At 35.7% G+C, this 21,746-nt stretch overlaps 1 protein-coding gene across 3 annotated transcripts in view; it reads left to right on the top strand.

The window, feature by feature from the left end:
- Nucleotides 1–2,095: 2,095 nt before the first annotated feature.
- The window catches only part of EHF (ETS homologous factor), a 48,589-nt gene continuing 28,938 nt past the window's right edge, over nucleotides 2,096–21,746 (top strand). For all 3 annotated transcript variants that reach the window (XM_058161643.1, XM_058161644.1, XM_058161645.1), the window contains exon 1: nucleotides 2,096–2,249. The gene's annotated coding sequence lies outside the window, so the exon portion shown is untranslated. The remainder of the gene's footprint in view (nucleotides 2,250–21,746) is intronic.

Genomic DNA, 21,746 nt, shown 5'->3' on the forward strand with positions numbered 1-21,746 from the left:
TATTAACATTAAGTGTATTGTTATTAATATTTGACAACCAAATATCCAGCAAGCTCTGGGCCTCCTTATCACATATGTACAAATGGAGATCAGATAAACATTTATTTAGAATAGTTTAATTTAGATTTCTGTATTGAGCCAAGCCTGGATTCCTTAGTTTAAACTGTCTCTTCTAAATCTATAGTTTCTGATAGCCAAGTTAAGGTTCAATTTCCAGCTCCATGTGCAGACTGATAGTCAATGATAGAAAGATTGTGCTTGGTCTTTGTGAAATAATTTGACTTCTTGTGCAGCATATCCCATATTTCTAGATGTAGCCTGGAGGAAATAAATGTAGGTCACTTGAATGCAAATGTTCCTGAACTAGGCTCCATGGTTAATATTATGGTCACCTTTTTGCACACACTGTAAAGAATCCAAAATTGCCTACTTGCCTACAAGGCCCAGTGAAGTGATATCAGAAAAGTCTGATGGGCTCACCAGCTTCTGCACCACTTACTGGTGTTGGGTGAGCAATGAAGATTGTTCTGCTGACATTGAGTTGTCCATGGTGGGACAGAGGTGGGACATGAGTTGTCCATGGTGGGACAGAGGTGGGACATGAGTTGTCCATGGTGGGACAGAGGTGGGACATGAGTTGGTCCATGTCCCACCTCTGAATTCCGTTAATGAAGCTAAACTGAAAGAGATCTTTTAAAATTAGCATTTGTAAATTACAGGAACAGTTTGTTACACAAACTAAAGGAGTTTCAGATCCTTGAATAATCCTTTCAGCTTCTTTCCACCCCATTTGCAGAGGAAATACAGGTGGAGTTAATGGAAGTTCATTGTGACACCATTTTGAAGCAGAAAAGAAAGAGTGGTTTTTTAAATTTAATAAATTTATGTTAATGGCACATTCTTTCCCCTTATTCTTGATTTACTATTAATGGATTGAAAAAGTTTTCACGTTGAAGCACTTGGAACAATTTGGGTTCAACATGCCAGTCAAACCAAATTACTCAAATAAACCTTTTAAAGGACTGCCCTAACAGAAAAATAGATCAGCTTGCTGATTTATATCCATTGCTGTTCCAGGTATTCAAGTGACATCATTGTCATGTTCTTGCTTTTGGTCCAGGAGGGTTTTAGATACAGAGAAATAAGATTTTTTCCACCTGTGTTTAGTAAAGGAAGAGTCAGCATCATTTATCTGTTCTTCTTTATGCTGCTGAAAGCAGCTGGGGGTGGTAAACATAGCTGAAGGGCACAATTCTTGTGCAGTTTCTTCTGGACTGTAGGTTACGGCCATAATTCAACAAACCTCAAGAGTCTTGTTATCCCATTTACACAAATTGGCTTGAAATTATCCTGAATAAATAGCACTTATTTATTCCTAGAATATAAAAAGGCACCCTCAATATTGAACCGAATGAAGTTGTCCCCTTTGATACAGATTGCCACATCCATGGTCACACCTTAGGCAGGTATGCTGCTTTCAGTTTGTGCCAAGTTTTTGTATTGTTTTGTGTGCGTGTGCAGGAATAATATGTGGAAAGGATAGTTTTAGACACAAACACTCTTACACTGACTTTCTGTGGGTAAACGAATACCGGGGCAGGAGCATTTGCTTGAACTTGCTGCCGGTAAAAATCTGTTGCATACAATTTGCTTTGTGGTTGAACTTTTTTCCCCATCCTGTTGATTTCAAATGAACTGAACTTACAAATACGTTTCTGGAGCATAATTTCCTTTCTTCTAATTACATACATTAATTCCCTGAAATAACCTGTCTTGTGGGGGTGGTGGGAGTCAGGGAAAGATTGGTCTTTTAAAGAAAAGCACAGGCACACACACGCACAAACAACACACAAACATTCTCAGAGGGAAACCAATGTCTCATCCATTAAAAACACTCTCTTTTGTTCTCAGGACACAAATGTAACCTGGTTAGACTTGTTTTGTTTGTGCGTGAAGGTGTGAGTTGGCTGGCTGTATGCAAATATTTGCAAGCACTGTTTTTTTTTTAAGTTTAATTTTAGAAGATCCAATCAGAATAACAGGAAGTGACCTAAGAGATTCCACAATTGGACAGGTAAGCATTCTAAAAGAAGTTTTAAAATTAATAACACATCCATTTATCTTCACTGCTACGAGTGAAGTGATAGCCTGCCACCTATGTTTACTTAATAGCTGACATATCTTGGCCACTCTTTTTACTTTTTGCTCTAACTAAAGGATTTCCTCAACAGAATCAGCAGCTAAATGAGGTAAGAACTTTTTAACTTGGTCTGTCCTTCAGTTTTTTTTTCTTTCTTAAACAACCACTAGGATTGGAATTTTTAAAAATGCTTAAGTTTAGCTATGATGATAAACTTTCTACTCTGAAAATGCAGGTGGAATTCTTTGATCAAAAGCTGTTGAGCTTGTTAAAGAGTTTGGCTGCCATCCTGATCTTTGGCAGCTTGAAGTTCAGTGAAATCAGTGTCATGGCTAGGTGCAAGCTGCAGCAATTTGTTCTGCCAGTAGAAAAGTAGAGCACATTTGGAGTAAAATAAAAATGCTAATAATATTAATACTTCAATTTATTTATCTTGACTTTTGTATACTCAGCTCTGATACAGTCACTAACCTGAAGTAAAACAATCAAAGGGGAGGGGGTGATGACAATTCTTAAGAGTTTGCACCTACTAACTTTTAGATAGATTGAATTCTTGGATGTTCCTTGATGGTATATTATTGAACTATGGGCAGACCAGAAGTCAGATCTGTTGAGTGCAACATTGCTCTGAGTTTTCTGAAACATATGAGGCTAGTTTTAGTAATATAAGAAACTTACATAACTATGGCTCAGCACCAAATGGCAAGGTAGTTTATGGCTAGCATCACCAACCCTGGAATTTCTAATAGCTGTGTATCATAAAATTGTTCCAAAATATTTCTTATTCTGGTTTGATCTCAGTCAAAGAAAAAATTCCTGATGATCTTACCCAGTCTCAAGAAAAATACCTGTGGCTGCTTTCCCATCAGTACCATACTCTTAATTATTTCTACAGCTTTATATACTTCAAGTTTAGGAACTTTAGCAGAATGGAATAACAGCAAAATAGGAACTAGGATTTAATTTTGATATATTGTAAAATGTGTCCATTTCTGATGGCTTTCACTGCTCTTTTTGTCTGAGTAACTCTAAAACATTAGAGATGGTTTAAATTAACTTGACTGTATGTTGTAGTATTTTAGGAACAATTGTCCACTTAAAATCCTATCATTTTAGAAGGTTTGCCATGATGATTGTCTAATATCTATTTGTATAAGTGCAATTTTAATTTTTACTTTTGTTCTTGGGTTACTTATGTAAAGAGATTGAACGTATATTCTGTGTCTGCATGAACAACCTGGATATGCAATATAACAGGCAATGTTTAACATTTTCATTTGAAGTTTAATATTAACCAGAATTCTGAGGCTGATAATTTTTATTGATAGTTAGGAAATAATTTCTATCAAAGAGATAGTAAAGGGAATGTTGCTTTTAATGCTACATAAATTCAGGATAGAAAAATGTCTTTGGCAACAATATCAAACTGAAGGTGATATATTCCTTTTCTGAATAGCTTTTTTCTACACATTATTATGGGAAACAGTCAGCTACCAGTTATTTTTATTTTGTGCTAAAAATGCTTATTGTATTTTCGCGTCCACTTTGGCCCAGATCCTATGTGTGCTTAGTTGGAAGTTAGTTCACTCACTGCAATCAGATTCACTTCTGAGCCAAACTAAAAGAAAAACACTGCAATAAATTAGTATTTGTTTTTTAATTTTTAAAAATATAATATATATATAAGTTGTTATTTCTTCTTTCTATCCTCTCTGCAGTTTCCTTTTTACATTTTTCTATGAATTATAAGGACAAAAAGGTAAACATTTTATGTTAAGAAACAAGTTCTACAAGTACACAATATGATTGCACGTAACAGATATGCTTCCATTATATTTTATGTATTGCCCAAAGTAGTGTTCAAATATTAAAATATTCTACCATGTTATTGTCATCGCAAAGGATGCCTGATACTACAGTGAGGTAGAAATATAAAATTGTTTACCAACATGCGTTCACATCATCTAGAAATGTGACACACATACACACACAAACATTCCTTGTGAGTATAATTTCCTTATATATGATCAAGGGATATGATTAAGAAAACTAGATTTTTCTAATAAGATATGGAAAAATGCTAAGGAATATTAGAAAACTGGGACAGAGAGCTTTATAAAAACTGGATATAGGGAGCTGATTGGATGGTGATAGTCTACCTAATTTCCTTGCATATGCTGCAATTTTTATATACAGAAAGTGGCAGTATAGGATTGTGACATGAGAAATCCATTTCTACGCCTTTAGTTGTTTGTAAAACGTTGCAATTGAGGACATGAAGTGACGTTTCCTATTTTTGCAATTTACTTAATCCAAGGGATTATACAAATCTGCAAAAAAGGCCATTAATACAGACAGACAGACGACAGACAGACAGAGTAATTGTACTTCTTGCATTAATTCATCATTCCTTCAAAGAGATTCAGAGGGTATCTAAACTATGTTTGTATAAAAATCCCTTGAAAGAACACCAATTTGAGACCTTCTCAATGAACTAGAATTTAAATTTTCCGTACACAGATGTAAACTTTTATCTATTAACCTATTAGAATTTATTTCAATTGACTGAGCACGGCATATGAAAATAACTTAGGATAGATGAAAATAACTTAGGTTCAGCAAAGAATTATGTCCTATTATAGATTTTTCTTTTGAGTAATCGTTTCTAGCATTGCTCTGAAAAACAACATTCTTAATTATTATGAAAACCAATGTGATTAAACTGATTTGTAGTGTTGAGGCTTAACCAATGATATCTCGATAGTCTTACCAATGCACAAAAAATTGGTAAAATTAGTTTTTTTATTCTTTGTAATTGAGGGTGAACTCCGCCTGAACTTTCTTTCCACAAAGAATTAACTCCTCTATCTAAATACAGGGAATTCACATAGGGCACTGGATTATAGAACACATAATTATTTTAAGATGAATTATATCTCTACTTCCCAACAAACATAGCTTTCTCTAAGTAGTCAATTTGTGTAGTCAGCATTTAAAGGCAGAAAGTAAACAACATTAAATTAGATATAGAAGTTGACATCATACACCAACAGATGTTAACTATGTTAATAATAGTTTCATTACCAACTAGAATTCTTTTAAAATGAAAGCACTTGCCTATATGAATACAAGACATTTCTTAAAACTCCTTATTTTATCAAGTTTGCATTGAATTCTATCATCCTGGAATATAAAACAGCATAGTTATAATAAATACGGATTAGAGATTTTTCCACTTCCAAAACTTCCAGTCTAGCTTAAAATCAATATATCCCATTCTTTGTGCAAATCTCTCTCTTTTGATTTTTTCCATGAAATGAATACAGTCACTATTATGTAGGAATGGAGGGGATTTATATTTTTGGGTCAAGAGGATGGCAGCATTTGAAGACCTAAAGGCTACAATGATGAAATATATCATAGGCATACATCTTTCATGGGCGGGGTGGAATCCAACATATAGTAGCTTCATATACATTAAAAAAACATATGTAATTTAACAACTTTTCAATCTGAATTGGATACTTGGGACCACATTTCAGTCTTAGAGTATTCTATTAAATTAGAAAGCCTATGGAAAGATAGCACAACTTTTCTTCCTAGGCGATATCTAATGAATAGACTATTCAATTGCCCTATCTATCTATAAACAAATCTAAGTTAAAAGGTATTAGTTTTGAAAATTAAATTATTAAAATATTATATGTAGGGCTAGTCTTTTATAAAGCAATAGACTCTATTTTGCATAAAAAGAATATCTGATTCAATCTGAGGCGTTTTCAGCAGAGATCATGGGCATTTCTTGAAGAGCTACTGATACACAACTAGGCAGTATAAAATGAAATTGATTAATACATTAAAACATGGTAGGTGTTTTCCCAGTTCGCTGAATATGTTTTGGCCATTTTACTTCTGAGATGTTATAGGAAGCTGTTATAATCTCAGGAGATTTCATGGGAAAGCACTGAAATCTCACAGGATTTTATGTGAAGATAAAAAAACCATGGGATTTTATGATCCACAAATTATTGTGCCTATTTATCAATTACTAAATTGAATTCTTGATTGTACTAATGTTTGGCACCTGTTGAAAAATATCTGTCTGGTGTAGTCCACAGTGCACAATACATGTGTTGATATATGTTGATGGTCTGATTCAACATACAGCATTTTGTTTTTTGAGATTTGTGATTTTCCTAGGTAATTCTCAGTCGTTTTATTACAGCATTTAAATAAGACATCTATTGTCTTACGCTATGTTTGTCTGATTTGACATAAAAATTAAACAATAGTTCAGTTATATCTCTTAATCTGTCATAATAGCAATACATACTCTAGTTTTAAGAAAGAAGTGGAATCATAACTATATTATTAAGTATTTTGTAAAAGTAGTGGAACCCCCAATGAAGTAAAATTTGGTAACAATTAATAGCTATAAAAGAAACCTAGCCAAACTTGGTATAATTTGCATGAATATAATTGAAATAATACTGAGGTATATTATACTAAGTACAGTAAGTAAATCATCCCATAACTAAATCCCAATATGGTACAAAATACAGAACATTTAGGTTACATATTTGTTTATCAGTCTTACTAGATAGAAAATTGCATATTAAAAATAAAATTAACAAATGAATGGACAAATTGGGTTCTCTATATTAATATTCTATAATATCATAAAGACAGAGCCATTTTCACGCATAGCATTCAATGTGCTATTTAGGAATTATTAAAGAGTTGCCTGCCAAATTATGCAAGTATCAAGTTCCTAACTCATATGCAACAAGGATTTTTGTTGGTTCTGCACAGTATCCAGATCTACAGAGCATGGGATTGAAGAACAAAGGAAAAATCTGTTCCATTGATTAAAGCCATTCTACTAACAGAATGACACCACTGGTTTTATATATAGCCTAAAAATGTATTTTTAATATGAGCATAGGAGTACTGCAACTTAATTTGTGTGTAGACCCTAGCTACAACAAAGTTACAACTAAGAACTTTCAAAGTTACATTATCAATGATAATGTATGTATCTCAATGTAATAACAGAAGCTTATCATAACATACATACAATTAGAACTTTCTATTTAGGACAATAAGTGCATGATAACATGAGAAAATGCATAGGTACAATCCTTGTTAACCAGAAACAAACATTTAAATTGAAAAGCATTTGTAAGACATAAGACAATTATAATAGCAATGTGTGTGTGTGTGTGTGTGTGTGTGTGTGTGTGTGTGTGTGTGTGTGTGTGTAAAATAAAATTAGGATTAACACTGTAGACTACAGTATTAAAGAGGAAATAAAGTGGAATTAAAGTTTATTATAAGGTGGAAATAAAGCTATTATCTATAAAATGCTCAGAGATGGGCAGTATCTAAATTGGACAGATAGATAAGTGGATAGATGGATAGATGGATAGACGAACAGAGATAGATAAGTAGATGGATGGATGGATAGATAGATAGATAGATAGATAGATAGATAGATAGATAGATAGATAATTAGGTTCTAAACCATTCTTCCTACTATAAGCGACCCCCAGGGCGACCCCCTTCTCTGTGGGGGCACCTACCCTCTGGAATGAGCTTCCCCCAGGACTTCGACAACTTCCAGACCTCCGGACTTTTCGCCGCGAGCTTAAAACATATCTATTCTTTCGAACAGGACTGGCTTAATAGGGTTTTAAATATGGATTTTATTGAGGTTTATTTTACATTTCGTATTGTATTTTAAATTTTAGGCTATTGGAATAAGTTTTTTAAAATATTGTTTTTATTGAATGTATTGTCTTTATTTTATCTGCCTGTTCACCGCCCTGAGTCCTTCGGGAGAAGGGCGGTATACAAATTAAATTATTATTATTATTATTATTAAGCTAGAAGCCTCACTAGGTGGCTCAGTGGCTAAAACACTGAGCTTGTTGATCAGAAAGGTCGCCAGTTTGGCAGTTCGAATTCCTAATACAGGGGTTTGGACTAGATGACCTCCAAAGTTTCTTCCAACTCTGTTACTGTTACATTCCCAAATTCTGTTCTAGCTGCAGCACAAGAGACAAGAAATATAATACTGTCTCCTGTCTAGCGTTTGGGCCATTTAACATTTTAGTGAGAAATTATTTCAAATACTAGGAAAACATTATTACTCATGATAGGATAGGTGATAGGTTGGTTTCTCAGTAATCCAACGAAAAGACCAAGGAATCTGAATAAAGGATGGCCTGTGAGATTTGTTCCCCAGCAGAGGATTTAAGTTGTATACTTATATGGTCAAGTATCAACTTGCTTTATTTTTTCTTACATTTTTAGCAAATGTTCATCGGTTTAATTCAAATATTCTTTTATGTTAGGCTTTCATTTCATTGCCTTTGAGGGAGTAACTAATTTATAACACTATAGTGTTACTCTTTCGTGTTATGGAAAAATCAGCCAAGATGTTGTGGTTAGAAAAGCCGGTACACCCAACATAATTATCTCCAAATTTGTCTAAATGGTTTTGACCAGATATATTATTATTATTATTACATATCATTGTGGTACAATTGCACAAAATTTCATTAATAAAAGCAGGCGGACAGATGTAGTACTGCCTAATTGGTATTTTAATACTTTCTCTCCCTCTTAAGTTTTTTTTGCAATGGTAAGTTTTTAATTACGTTAAAAATGACTGCTGTTTGGCAGAATTACAATGTAACATATAAAATATCTGAGGAACAGAATTTGGTGAGAAAATCAGAGGAGTGGGTCCTTGGATTTTGGTGTGTGCCTGTTGTGCCATCTTTGAAAGTTTTATTTATTTTTTCTCTCTCTCTGCTAGGAATGTGTTTTCTTCTACTGTTTACGCTGGTTATAATGATTATACTGAGAATGTGGTGGGTTTTGTTATAATTATACATTGTACATTCTGGATGTATAGAGTGTTGTCATCAATGCAATGACATAGCTGCAGTCATAGCCTGTTTCCGACACTGACCTCCTGTCAAATGAATTTTATGCAAAGGATGCTATTATGGGCATGTTCTCTTTATTTGTAGCTGTATCTAAAGCAAGAATGGATAGTTGAAATGAAGAGCACTTCTTGTTAAAGCATATTTATTCTGTGTATGGCAATTGTATTCCAAGACGGATCAGGGTGAGGCATTTTCTGGATTTCCTATGGCAATGGCTTTGAATCTGTAATTGTTGCCATTTCCTTTCTTGTACTCAGACGTGTTTGTTATCTGTCACATAACAAAGGAATCTTTGGTATGATCCATAAATTTACTGCTGGTGCTCCTGGATTTGTTTTGTTAATGATATAGTTGGGGTTTGAACCTACACAACTAGTGATACCAGAATTTTGGTATTTAAACTCACAGGTGCTTTTGGTAGAAACAACTTTAGCCCTGGAAGCATCTTCTTCAGGCTGTAGTTGTGCAACTGCCATTTTGGTTCCTTATTTATATAATTTAAAGAAATAAGGATGAAGGCTTCGTTCTGATTTCTTCTCTAATCATTTCTTGATGCATTTTCATGCTGAGATGTGTAAGATGAGAACATTGGGAAGATTGATGTTTTGAAAATATTTAAGTGAATTTAATTTTAAATGGAAATGTGTTTGTTATTTATTCTAACTTTATATAAATTCATGAAAGCCCGTTAAACTGTTATACATCAGCAACCAAGAAACAGGCTGACATACTGAAAAATAAACAATGATTCTATGCCTATTAATAGTGGGAACTCAATAATTAATCTTATTCTAAGTCATACGGGAGACCAACAAATGCAAAATAAACATAAGTAGCATTAACCTAGCTTAGTCCTGATTCAGTGCATATTTGATTGTATTTGTGAATTTGTGAATTCTGACCTGAAAATGAAACTCCTTTATTTTCTCATGTTGTGCCTCATTTATTTTTCAGTGCCAATACTCATTGTTAAAGATCTGTAGACACAACTATTTAAGGCAAATGTTTTTTTGTAGTTGGGGAATTGGGGAGGTTATTTAAAATGCCACAATTAACTTACATTGTCATCATTTTTGTCATGGTCCTTCCTAATGATTCTGTAAAATTGTTATACAGCAAAAGAAAAACTGTAAACAAAATTTGCTTACACTTGTTTTATAATACAATCCTCTTTGGAGATACTAAATATTGTATTTGTTCTGTCATAAACTGCTTCTTCATTTTTTGGCTGTATGGAAAAGTACATCAAATACTACGATCTCACAGGGCCCTCACTTCCAAAAGCAATGAAATTTTGCTACTGATGTAAAAACATTCCTATGAGCACTAAAAGGAAAAACACCAGCGACAAAATGAGTACAGTTTTAGATATGCATCCTTTTCTTTGCTTTTTTGACTTTCAAATAATCTAGCAAGTCAAAAGTGGGTCTAAGCTCAACTCTAATAAGATGAATAAATTTAAACAGCAGGTGCAATAATGATGATCATGATAATAATAACAAAAATAATGGTGCCAACTCAAACAAAATTACTTGGAAGATACTGACAAGGTAAAAGAAAGCCATGCCAACAATCAAATTAACAGTTCTGTTTATGGTACGTTTTACCTTGACAACTTGTTTCCAGTCTTTTGATATATAAATGATCTATTGTACTGCTGAATCTATCTTACTTTTGGTAAGCCTGCCAACAGCTTTACACAATAGGCAGGGGAGCTGTTTGCTGCTGCAACAGCAATAAGAGAAAAGCAATTTAGGTTGAGAAATGTTGCTTTCAGCAACTGATTAAGCAATCCATTTTTCCTTTGGCTGCTAAGAGAAAAGGGCATTCACTTAACTCCTATTGATTTCTGAATTTTCTTTAGCTCAAACCTGTGACTTTTAAAGATCCTTTTCTTTAGGATGGTGTTTCCCTGGCCATTCACATGAGAACAAGTGAATAAAGATTACTAATCAGAATAGAACTGGAAGGGATCTTGGAGGTCTTCTAGTTCAACTCCCTGCTCAAGCAGGAGATCCTATACCCTTTCAGATAGTCCAGTCTTTTCTTAAAAACCTCCAGAGCTGAAGCACCCACAACTTCAGAAGGCAAGCTGTTCCACTGGTTAATTGTTCTTTCACTGTTGCTTCTCTCTTTGATTAGTTTCTATTCATTGTTTCTTGTCGTGCCTTCCGGTACTTTGGAAAATAAGTTGATGCCGCCTTCTTTGTGACAGCCCTTCAAATATTGGAATACTGCTATCATGTCACTCCTGGTCTTTCTTTTGTCTAGAGTGATCAAACCCAATCCCTGCAACAGTTCTTCATATGTTTTCGTTTCCAGACCCTTAATCATCTTAATTGCTCTTCTTTGCAGTTATTCCAAGGTCTCAACATCATTTTCTTAATGTAGTGACCAAAACTTGGTGCAGTATTCCAGGTGTGGTCTTACTAAGGATTTATAAAGCGGTACTAATACATCATGTGATTTTGATTCTATGCCTCTGTTTATACAACCAAGGATTGTATTAGCTTTTTTGGCTGCTGCCGCACACTGCTGGCTCAAGTTTAAGTGATTGTTCACCAGAACTCCAAGGTCCCTCTCAGAGTTACTCTCTTCCCATCACCTGGCTAGGAAGCACTGAATTAATTTTGCTCAGAAATTTTATTTCATTTATACTTTTTGTTGTCTGGTATATTTCCAATATACCTTGCTTTTCAGAAGAACATCATGTACTGCACTTAAGATAGGATGGTAGGTTTCTCTGGTGCCTGCATTAATTTGCAAGGTAGGGCTGGGTTCTCACCCACAAAAGAAAGCCATAAAGAGCATATTGCAACTGCACTTTTCCATTTTAAAATATTGGAATGCTGTTTTAAAAAGCATTATATTTTGTCCTGAGTTCTATATAATATTTGTAGGAGACAAGGAAAAACATTGCTGTTATCTTCAAGTTATCTAACTCCAGCCTTCTGAAATAAGATAACTAATTCACAATTTGGTTTCAAAGTTCTTTGGTGCATTACCAGATTAAGTGGGAAAGGACAAAAGCTGAGTTTAATACCACAGAGATTAGAACCATTAATTTCTATGGAGCTTCTTCCTTGTTCAAAATAGATTCTGAATATATCAAGGCAGCACAAAATTAAAACAAAAATATATAGGGATTCAGAATCATGAATTTGAATATATTACTATTTGAATTGGAAGGAAACCTCCCTATAGGGCAAAATTTTAGTCAAGAGCAGGCAAGCATAATAATAATAAGATCTTGACAGACTTGACCATTTTGCCCTATCTAACAAAATGAAATTCAACAATGAAAAAAGTAAAGTTCTACATTTAGGCCAAAAAAACAAAATGCACAGGTACCGTATATGTGGTACCTTGCTCAATAGCAGTAATTGTGAGAGGGATCTTGGAGTCCTAGTAGACAACCATTTAGATATGAGCCAGCAGTGTGCAGCTCTGCAGGCTTATAATGCCTTGGTAAGGCCACACTTGTAATATTGCATTCAGTTTTGGTCACCATGATGTAAAAAAGATGTTGAGACTCTAGAAAGAGTGCAGAGAAGAGCAACAAAGATGATTAGGGGATTGGAGGCTAAAACATATGAAGAACGGTTGCAGGAACTCGGTATGCCTAGTTTAATGAAAAGAAGGACTAGGGGAGACATGATGGCAGTGTTCCAATATCTCAGGGGCTGCCACAAAGAAGAGGGAGTCAAACTATTCTCCAAAGCACCTGAGGGCAGGACAAGAAGCAATGGGTGGAAACTAATCAAGGAGAGAAGCAACTTAGAACTAAGGAGAAATTTCCTGACAGAACAATCAATAAGTGGAACAACTTGCCTACAGAAGTTGTAAATGCTCCAACACTGGAAATTTTTAAGAAAATGTTGGATAGCCATTTGTCTGAAATGGTGTAAGGTTTCCTGCCTGGGCAGGGAGTTGGACTAGAAGGCCTCCAAGGTCCCTTCCAACTCTGTTATTATGTTATGTTATGTGGCTCCCATGTGACACCCCTCCTGCGCAGACTGCACTGGCTACCTGTGGCCTTCCGGGTGCACTTCAAGGTTTTGGTAACTATCTTCATGGCATAGGGCCGGGTTATTTACGGGACCGCCTGCTGCTACCAAATACCTCTCACCGGCCCGTGCGCTCTCACAGAGAGGGACTCCTCAGGGTGCCGTCGGCTAGGCAATGCTGGCTGGCGACACCCAGGGGAAGGGCCTTCTCTGTGGGGGCTTCCACCCTCTGGAACGAACTTCCCCCAGGACTTCGTCAGTTTCCTGACCTCCGAACCTTCCGCCGCGAGCTTAAAACGCATCTATTTATCTGCACAGGACTGGATTAGATTTTAAAATTTAAATGGTTTTAAATAGGTTTTATTATGTAGAGTGTGATTTTAATAATTCGGCCATTTTTAATAAGTTTTTTAACTGATGTTTTATTTGTATTTATATGTATATTTTTATTTTGGCTGTGAACCGCCCTGAGTCCCTAGGGAGATAGGGCGGTATAAAAATTTAAATAATAAATAAATAAATAAATAAATGTTAATTCTATAACTAGATCTGCATCAGAGTCTCAATGGGGGACAAAAGGCTGAAACTTCCCTACCACCTTGGTCCTAATCCACATCATGCTTCCCATGACTTGTTTTTTTCTTAGAAAGATGCAGGCCTTTGCTAATTGCAAGAGTGGTAACATGTATAGGCCAGCCTCAAGACTACTCTGGCCATTCTCTCATACTACACTGCTCATTAACTAGAACAAACTCCTGCAAATCATTGCTAATTCTGAGCCTAAATATATTTTCGTGGCCATCAAGTGGGATTTAGCATCTTTTAGTGGTCATCAAGTTTAACAGCCAAGTTCATCCTCAGTAATTAACTTGATGAAATGTTTTAGGGATGTTTGTCTCTGTTGGCTATCAGTTAAGTAAAAAGGACGTTCCCAAAAAGCTTTTAACAGAAAGAGTAAGTCCTTTCCCCATCACTTCAAAAATCTCCATATAGGTGCCTGAACTGTTTTGTTTTTGAGCTAAAAGTAGCTAAGAGAGTAACTGAAGGTGGGAACTCCCTAAATTTATAAATGGGCATTATGAACTAAACTGTGTAATTATCTTTATTTTTCTCATAATTATTAACAGAGAGTAGATCATTTCCATTCATACTTGGGTTTTTTTTTAAATTTTTAAATTAATTTCTACTTCCTGCTGCAACTTTCCATCTATGCAGCTTCCCATCTATGCCACGTTGTCTGCCCTTCTGGTGTGACATAAGGATGGGTGGGACAGCTCATGGAAATTAAGATCTATCCCATCAAGTGTTATAGTTAAAATTATAGGATTTAAACAAAATTAAACATGAAAAGATGCAAATTACTGTAAGCTATAGAAGACAGAAATATTTTCAGGATGACGGGTAAATTTAGTTAGAATATTGATGTTCTGTATATCTTCCCATGATTCCACCTTTATTATCTAATCTTTATGATTAAAGTAGATTTTTCAGCCCTTATTTCTGCCTCTTATAGCTCCTTCCAAGCCAAAAAGAATACACTGATTCCTTTCCAATCTTTTGCTTCCTATTTGCAATGTCTGCTTTGGCTGTTTTCCCCCTATGAATTACATCTCACATCACTCAGTGGTGGCTCAGTGGCTAAGACACTGAGCTTGTCGATCAAAAGGTCAACAGTTCAGCAGTTCGAATCCCTAGTGCTACGTAACGAGGTGAGCTCCCGTTACTTGTCCCAGCTTCTGCCAACCTAGCAGTTCAAAAGCACATCAAAAATGCAAGTAGAAAAATAGGGACCACCTTTGGTGGGAAGGTAACAGCATTCTGTGCACCTTTGGCGTTTAGTCATGCTGGCCACGTGACCACGGAGACGCCTTTGTACAGCGCTGGCTCTTTGAAACGGAGATGAGCATCTCCCCCTAGAGTCAAGAAAATATGTGCGAGGGGAATCTTTACCTCTACTTACATCTCACAAATCTTATTTCTTCCTTACTGTCCATAATGTTTTCATTTATGCTCTCATAAACTCCAAGTGCAAGAGCTGGTGTTTCTGCATGAAAAGGACTGAGAACCAGGAAATGAATCTCCCGTTCATTGATCTTAATAGTCTAGAACAAAATAGTCAGAGATTCTATCATCATTCTTAAGCATTCTGTGACCTATGTACTTCATCTTTTGCTTTATTAATGAAACTTCGAGTCTGACCGATACTTGTTTAGGAGGAGCCTCTTCAGTTTTCAGACTTTGTTTTATTTAGGAATTGTGATTCTAATCACCAATACCAATATCTAAGTGAGTTGAATCAATTTATTTTCAACATATTTTTTATATATTCAGCCTGATCTGTTGAAATCTGCCATCCATTTTCTCTGAGATATTCACCTTTGGTAGTAATGTTCTCCCTAGGATTTTTAAGAATTTGTTTAAAATTGTTTTGAAGCTCATTTTACTATTGTTTATGTTTTCTGTTGTGCATGTTTTTTGTTATTCTAAAACTTTAATGGCTACCCATGAAAGTTTGAAAAAGCCAAAGAAAAGAATCTCATAGTGATGTAATGGGAAACTGGAAGCTAGGGAAGATAAATCTTCTGAAGAGATGATTATACTGTACTTTGGGGAAAAAGCAGGACATTCACATACATTGCTCTTGTGAATGTGCCAAGCTCCTCCCAATTTGCTTTATTTTTTTTGGCATGGTACTAGGAATATTTATTTTTACATGGAACTATTCAAATGTTTGCATTAGTTTTAAGTATCCAGAACCAATGCATTAGCATAAGCAGAAGTTGCAAGAAGCCAAAATTATAAATATTGTTTATATTTTAGAACTTATTGTCTCTTAGAATAAAATGTTGCTTTATTTATTTGTTGCAATTTCTTTCTTTGGGTTCCCCATCTACTAACCAAAGAAAAATAAGTTTAAAATGCTATGTTAGATGCTATGGACTAAATTGGGATATGTATTGTGACCAGAGGCACACCTTTCTTCTCACCTGCCCAGCTGCTACCCCACCCTCCTATATTTATATTTTAATTAAAATACTTGTAAATTGAAATGACATTATTTATAATTTATTAATTTAAATGAAGTCAAAGGGCAAGTCAACTTCAGCACGATCTTTATTTACAAGAATAATTCTGGGACCTACTCATAGGCATGCTTAGAAAAAATAATGCCAGGCATCTTCAGGTATTTTGCTGGTAATTATGAAAAACTTGGATTGCAATAGTGGAGAGCTTCTGGAGAACCAGAGGGGAATTGGGTAACAAGGCCACTGCTTTGTATTCCAGTAAACAAGTGTTATGACTAATCATCCCCACTGCCTTGGCAGCCATTTCTGTGCATTTACTTGCAACCCAAAGGAATGTGTGAAAGAAATAAAGGAAAACGTCAGCAGAATAATAATCAAATGGAACTGAACCAAATGGAGTATCAGAGAAGACACTAGCCAAAGAAAGATCAAGCTTGAAACTAGGCTGGGAATTGTGGGATGAGTCCCCTCCCCACAGTTCCCCATACATCCCTATGGGACAGGTGGATAGGAAGCAGTCTGCTCAGGGGTGAAAGGCTCCCAGTTTGGACCCGATCATCCGATCCGGTAACGATGGCGGCAGGTGGTTCAGAGAACTGGTAGCAAAAATCCCTGCCCTCCCCCCATGCCCAGCTGAGCCACGTGATCCTCAGAGGGTTTTTTTTTTTAATTTTTAAAAGCATTTTTTCTTTGGCCAAAAAAATGCTTTTAAAAGTTAAAAAAAAAGCCTCTGATGATCGCACAGCTCAGCTGGGATCATCAGAAGCTTTTAAAAGAATTTTTTTACAACCTCTTCAGCTGAAGAGGTTGTAGAAAAATGCTTTTAAAAGTACAAAAAAAAGTTGGCCACGCCCACCCAGTCACATTACCCCTCCCCATCAAGCCACGCCCACAGAACTGGTAGTAACAAATTTTACATTTCACCCCTGACCCTGCTGTATTGTTGAGTGCTCCGTTTGAAACCCTCCCTTCTTTTCTCCTGGGCATATCACCCAGAGGAGACCACCTCAATCGTTCTCAGTCTACACATAGGGGAAAATACACCTGTAGGTGTATGCCACATATTGCACCCAGATGGCCCCATTGCTAAGAGGCTGGAAAAAATTCCAAAGCCATGTTTTCTCTACATTGGGAGACTAGAAAGTCACTGTCTCTTAGAGAAACTACAGCATCGTCTAAGAATTCCAAACATGTAAAGACTGCCAAGGATTCTTAATTAATAGCACAGGTCAGGAATAGTAGAAGGCTCCTGGAAGACTCAAGATCCTACAGATTCAAGAAAGCTAGTCTGTCTGGATAATTATTTTTATCCTTGTTTACATTTTTAATTCTACTTTCTTCTTCTTCTTCTTCTGTTGTTTTATTGGGTACAAGTATGCACATTGCTACATGAGCTGCACTAGATGCCAGTTTGCTTTCAGGTTTAATTTAAGATGTGGTTATCATCTTTAAAGCCCTTCATGGCATGGAACCAAATTATCTGAAGAACCGTCTCATCCTGATTGCATTGACTTTTCCCACCCCATCAGGTAGAAAGGGCAATGGATTCTGCTAGTTAAAGTACTTTGACTAGCAGGAGGTAGGAATAGAGCTCTCTCTGCCACTGCCACTGCCTTTTGGAATATTTTATCCCCAAAGATGAAGTGAGCCATCAATCTTCTGGGCTTTCAGAAAACTCTTAAGACCTGGCTCTGCTAATTAGAATGGGAGTCTAAGAGCTGTTAGGTAACCTGGATGGGGCTGATGGTTGAGGACACTGTTTCTGTTTTAACTCTTTAGCCTTTTTAACTTCTTACATTTGTTTTTGTTTTTTTTACTTTTAACTTGTACATTTTAACCTTGCTTTTTAACTCTGTTTTTAACTGTGCTTTTAGTCTTGTTTTTATATTATTTTACAATGTTGTTTTTAAGCCACCCAGAATCAGTTTGGTGAGAATAACAGTGTAAAAATTTGATAACTAAACAATTAAATGAATGAACAAATAAATAAACATTTTTTTGTTAAGTGCCATGCTTCTGTTTCCTCTAAACAACCTTAGGAACATTTATTTCAGACAAAAATCTAACAAAAAGCTAAATCATAGCCAGAAGATTATATTTTACTGTTTATATAAAAGTATTTCTACAAAAAAAGCAGATTTTATAAAAACTAAAGTCAAGTAAGCAAAGGAGAGCCAAATCTACAGTGCAAAGTTATGAAATTCATGGTCTAAAAACTGCTTGTGGCATGCATAACACGTGTCATATCTATGTGTGTGTTTTTGTGTGTACTCTGTATTTATGTGTATGAATTCAATGTTTTGAGTAAATTAAAATTATACAGGAAGATGGCATAGCGCATGCATTATCATCTTGACTCAATAACATCTTCACCTCAGCATGCTAGCAACAACTAGGGACAACTGGTGAAGATCCTAGCCATTCTATCAGAAATTACAGGATTATGATCTAATGAAAGGAAGCATTAGACCAGATGCTTTTCTAGAGAAAGATCAAGGGAATAATTAGCTCACCCTTGTCCATTCCATGATTGGATATTATAATATATTCCTTCAAATAAGCATGATGATAAATCGTGTCAGAGTAAAGGAAGTTAAGATTAACCAGGAATATGGCAAGGGGCCAAGGATTTCCAACCCTGATTTCCCCCCACCCCCCATAACTCAATGTATATAGATTCAGAGAAGAATTTTAGAAATGGATTCATCCATTGCCTAGCTATACAAATTTTGCTTTGGCAGAAATGATTTGTTTACATTTTTCACAGAGACAGGCACTTATTAATAAAACATTAAATCTGGCAGTGGGACAAGGGCCCTATATTCTCAACAGTAGTGAACACTATAAATATTCCCCCGTTGATTTATTTGACTTATAGTCTGCATTTATACCTCTAAGATGTGTTCTTCTGCTATATAAGCTAAAGACCTCCTCCCTCTCCTAAACAAAACCAAACCTGAGCTGAATAAGTCATTTCAAACATTTTTGTCTCACTTCCAATGTTTAAGTCTTGTATTGCATGTTTTCCTAATTTGGTGATCTTTTGTTCAAAGGAAAAAGAAATATAAATGTTTATTTTGCATGCCGAAGTTTTGAAAAAAAACACCCCTACCCTCATCTTTAGGATAGAGCAGGGGTGTCAAACTTGTATCATCATGGTGGCATCATGTGATGTATCAGGACTTTCCCCCCACTTCACTAAACCGGGGGTGGGGGCATGGCCAGCACATGACACATCTGGCCTGCAGGCCACGACCTTGACAGCCCTCGGGTAGAGTGTGTGCTAAACTAGCAAATGCTATAATTTTTTCATAAGAGCCACAGTGGTGCAGTGGTTAGAATGTGGTATTGCAGGCTACTTCTGTTGACTGCCAGTTGCCTGCAGTTTAGCAGTTTGAATCTCACCAGGCTCAAGGTTGACTCAGTTTTCCATCCTTCCAAGGTGGGTAAAATGAGGAGCCAGATTGTTGAGGGCGATATGCCAACTCTGTAAACTGCTGTGAAGCGGTATATAAGTCTAAGTGCTATTGCTATAAGGTTTGTTAGTTGTCCCACACCTTTATAACAGGATCCATAAAGTCAAGGACATTTAGTGTTGATCCTCATGTTCAGCATAACTCAGTGTGAATCGAGGCCACTGACTATTTCTCAAAGATATAAATATACAATCCTGGCTCTTACCCATAATCAGCCTATTAGGAAGTCAGTCTGGATGTGGTTTTTTTCCCCTTCAATGTCTCAGAAGTCATGTTTTCTCACTTGTGTCAATTCAAGTATCCCTGGTTTTTATTTTATTTATTTATTTCCCTGGTTTTTATTTTATTTATTTATTTTGTCACAACATTATATATAAACACATATAATGAAAGAAAACAATAGGACAGGAACGGAAGGCACTTTTGTGCACTTATGCACGCCCCTTAACTTTATTTATTATTTGCTTTCCCTCTGGTTTCATTGTAGACAAATTTGCCTCATCCTCCCATTCTTCACAGCCTTTTTTTTTTTTAAGTTCATCCTTGGAGGGTTTTGGGTTGTTGTTGTTTTTTTTTTAACAAGTTGAGTGATAGAACAAGAAAACAATGGACATGTCTTTTTTTTCACTGAGGTAAAAGGAAAGGGTGAACCGCTCTTGTCTTGACTTTTTAAGAGTCTCATTGATAGAATAATGGGACCATGAAATGATGAGCTGTCTTTTCTTCATTTTAACCATAAGAAGTGGTTTTGCCACTTTCCCCTTCTACACCAAGTAACAAGAAAAAGGATAAAATCAGGGCATTTTCTGGATAGTTGAAGGCCAGGTCAAGAAATAGGTATACCACAAACTCTAGAACAACTTGTTATTGCAGTAAAAGAGAATATCAAAATTGTAAAAACTGGTGCAAATTTTTCTCTATCCCATCTGATATTAAATAAAATCAAGGTGGGGTTATTTGTAGGTTCTTTCTCATGCTGTTTTCTTTTAAGCTGGCTTCATTTCCACCTGGTTTAAACATTGCAATCCAGGAATTTAGGGTTTAGCTAATGACAAAGTCTTAGTTAAAACTTTCATTTGGTGGTGCAAAAAGATAAACTGAGACAATTCTTCTTTTCAAGTTTCTTGGAATGATTTCTGCTTTAGGAAAAAGTTTCAGTATAATAAATCTAGGAATCCTAGTGTGGCAAGCTGAGCCTAATATCTTTTATCAAAATAAGAGCTCTGGTTTCAGATAAACAGACTTTTTGATAAGTATGCCAATATGTTCCGGAGTTCTAATATTCTGTAACTTTTGTAGTGGGAGAAAGGTAATAGTTATCTGCTGGGAAAATTATTTTCAAGCTTCAGTGACAATTCGATATGTCTTAATGTCAAATGTTATTTTTAATAGCAGTACAATTTCGTACAAAGTATTAAAGCCAGGGCTTGCCCAAGAGATTTTGCTGCTTGAAATACCAACTTAAATCACGGTGCGGAATGTGCTAAAGGAATGTGACATATGGAAAAGAAAAAAATCGCAAAGCATCTTTCTCAGTCTCTGATGGCAATAATTTGTTGGCCTTTCATTTTACTGGCTGTCTAAGGCAGCAATTTTACATGACTTAATGGGAGGATTAGTAGTGACTAAAGGAAGTAGTTGTATTTCAGGAAGCTGATTGAAATAGGATGGAAAAATATGAAGCAGCCATAGCACCTTGAATGCACGTGCATGCACATGAATATACATGCATGTGCACGCACACATTACATGGGTAGTGTCTAGTGACTACAAAATCCCATTTCAGCCCATTCATTGACTTGGAAAATAGTCTCACCTTCCAATCAACCTTGGGTTTTGTACCAGGAAGTTTATCTTCAACTTGAGAGCAAATTCAAGTCTTAACTCAGAAATCATAATCTTTCTTTGGTTGTAACTGGGAAGAAATAGCAGTATCTTCATTTTTTTTTCATACAATTGGATGAATGATAGTTCTTTTTTAGGGGATGAAGTATGATAATGTTTACACCTTTAAGTTCAAAACATTGTTACGTACATTTTTAATGCTGACAATGATGTCTTTGTTTCTTGTTGGAATGAGATGAAATGTTTAACGTTGCCCCCTTTTGTGACAGTGAAACTTATTAGATTTAAAACAATGT

This window comes from Ahaetulla prasina, chromosome 1 (assembly GCF_028640845.1).
Source record: "Ahaetulla prasina isolate Xishuangbanna chromosome 1, ASM2864084v1, whole genome shotgun sequence".
Lineage (NCBI taxonomy): Eukaryota > Metazoa > Chordata > Lepidosauria > Squamata > Colubridae > Ahaetulla > Ahaetulla prasina.